Consider the following 2,412-nt stretch of genomic DNA (forward strand, 5'->3'; position numbering starts at 1 on the left):
ATAAAAAAACATTAACTTCCACAAGCCCTTTGTCAGCTGGTCATAAGAGAACCTGTAGTGGTAGCTTCTGTTTTCTTACCATGAAACCCTGTTTACTGTTGGAGCATAATAAATGATGACAAATGATGAATGTTTAAATAATAACAAAATTCTAATTTACCACTCAAAGATGTTATATAGTGTTATGTTATCCTGAGCTGCACTGATGAATTTAGTGAAAAAGTTACCTGAACTAAAATCTGTCAACTAATTACGGTGAATGAGATAAAACATGATTCAACAAAAGATTTTGGTTCCACAGAGACTACAACATGTTTATTATTCAGAAGTGATTTAAACATATCCATTGTCTCTTCTCTGGTCTTCATATAATTATCTGATGCTGCCATCTGGTGGTGCCCTGACAGTATTAAACAGCCATACCCTGTCAGCTTGTGAGGCTCTTTAGGTTTTGTAATAGAGGGAGTGCAGGGATGGTACAGTGTGAAGGCTGTTATCACCAATAACAACAAGGATCATACATTATCATATTTTATCATATCACCAATAATTCTTTCTCAATCCAACACAGAGCATCACAGCAGAACAGTGGTCTCCACTGTTTCAGATATAAGAGCTTTATCCTGGATCATCCTCCAGGAATAATGTGTTAATACCTGTTTCTATGTCTGATAATATTTAAAGACCAGTTAAAAGATGCCATCAGTGCCAGGTGATTTACCGAAGAGGAAGGAATAAATGGCATCCAGTAAGTCTCCCTCACCCCTAGATTACTGAGGCACAGAAAGAACATGGTCAAAGATTACTGAGCAACATCGACATTAGAGGAAGTGAGACGCTCTGACTGCTTCTCAGAAGAAAATAAGGCTTTGAGATGTCTCGACACCTGGACTGGAGTCCAGCTGTGGTGAATCAGCTGATTGGACACACTCGAGGAAGGAGCTGCTGCAGAGCTCAGAGACAGGATTGTGACGAGGCTCAGTGAAGGTTCAAGAGCTCAGTGGTCTCCATCATTGAAGAATCATGAAGAAGTCTGGAACAACCAGGACTCTTCTAGATCTGGACCTGGACTAACTGAGACATCAGGAGCCTGATGTGCTGATCTCCAGAGATCCTGTGGAGATGGAGAAACTTCCAGAAGAACAACCATCACTGCAGCTCCACTGATCCTGGACTTTATGTCAGAGGGTCCAGTTGAAGCCTCTCCTCAGAGACAGACTGCAAAGAAGCAGCTAAAGGACTCTGAGACTGAGAGAAACCAGATTCTCTGGTCTGATGAGTACAGAGAGATCCTTAATGAAGACCTGGTCCAGAGCTCAGGACCTCAGACTGGACTAAAGGTTCACACAGCCAAGACAACACAGGAGAGACTCAGAGACAACTCTGAATGTCCTTGAGGGGGCCAGCCAGAGTCCTGACCTGAACCCAATCCAGCATCTGGAGAGACCTGAACATGTGTGTCCACTGATGGTGGAAAAATAAGTAACATTGTTCACAAATCACACTGCTGACGACACCTGAGCTCACCTGGAAACCACACCATTTCACATTAGTGATGATCATTAGTATTTATGATGCTGCAATAAATTATATCAAGAAAATATACATACAATAAAGTTCACCTCTAATGTGACAGCAGCCTCTCTCAGGTCTGTGGTTTGTCTATCAGCACAACATCACTCAGCTTTATCAAGGTGTCTGCGTGACACCAGCCACAAAAACAAGACTCCAGCATGGATGAAGGAAACATCCTCCTGCAGCTTCATTTCTCTTAGTAACATCTGCAGTCTGTTGGAGTCTCTCTGTGGCTCTGACAGGTTCATGATGTGTTGTAAATGTTGTGTGCAGCGACAGATGGACGGGAGGACACCCAGCTGAGGCCTGCAGAGCCTGGCTCTGTTATCAGTCCCTGAGCAGGAGGAAGTCATCGTGTCACTGAACTCCATGTTGACCAGCAGCAGTCAGGTGATTGACCAGATACACTGATGAAGCATCTGACAGACAGCTGCAGGCTTTATCTGAACCAGGGACACGTGTGTACATTATGTGAGCCAAGATACATACAAATAAAAGAATGATCTTCACGTCACCGTCATTCTTGTCAGATCCCTGCAGAAATGTCATTAGGCTTCAGCAAATATTCAATAACACTAAATATCACGACATTTTGTGTATAAATCGTGATATATCCTTGTTTTTTTGTCTTGCAGTTGTGCAGTTTCACAGTCTGCTCCGCTGTGTCCGAGCCCCCCCCCCCCCCCCCTCCCCAAGGCAATTTGCAGTAAATTAATGTTTAATACTCTTAATCTCATCTGCTGAGTTTCACTGTCTGAGCCCACACCGTGTTCAGGGCTGTCATCACCGGAGAACTCCTGCTTTCATCGGCCTGTGTGGTCTTTCAATACAAATAAA

Source organism: Trachinotus anak, unplaced genomic scaffold (assembly GCF_046630095.1).
Source record: "Trachinotus anak isolate AG129_WGS33_773 ecotype Australia unplaced genomic scaffold, CSIRO_AGI_Tana_v1 ptg000017l, whole genome shotgun sequence".
Lineage (NCBI taxonomy): Eukaryota > Metazoa > Chordata > Actinopteri > Carangiformes > Carangidae > Trachinotus > Trachinotus anak.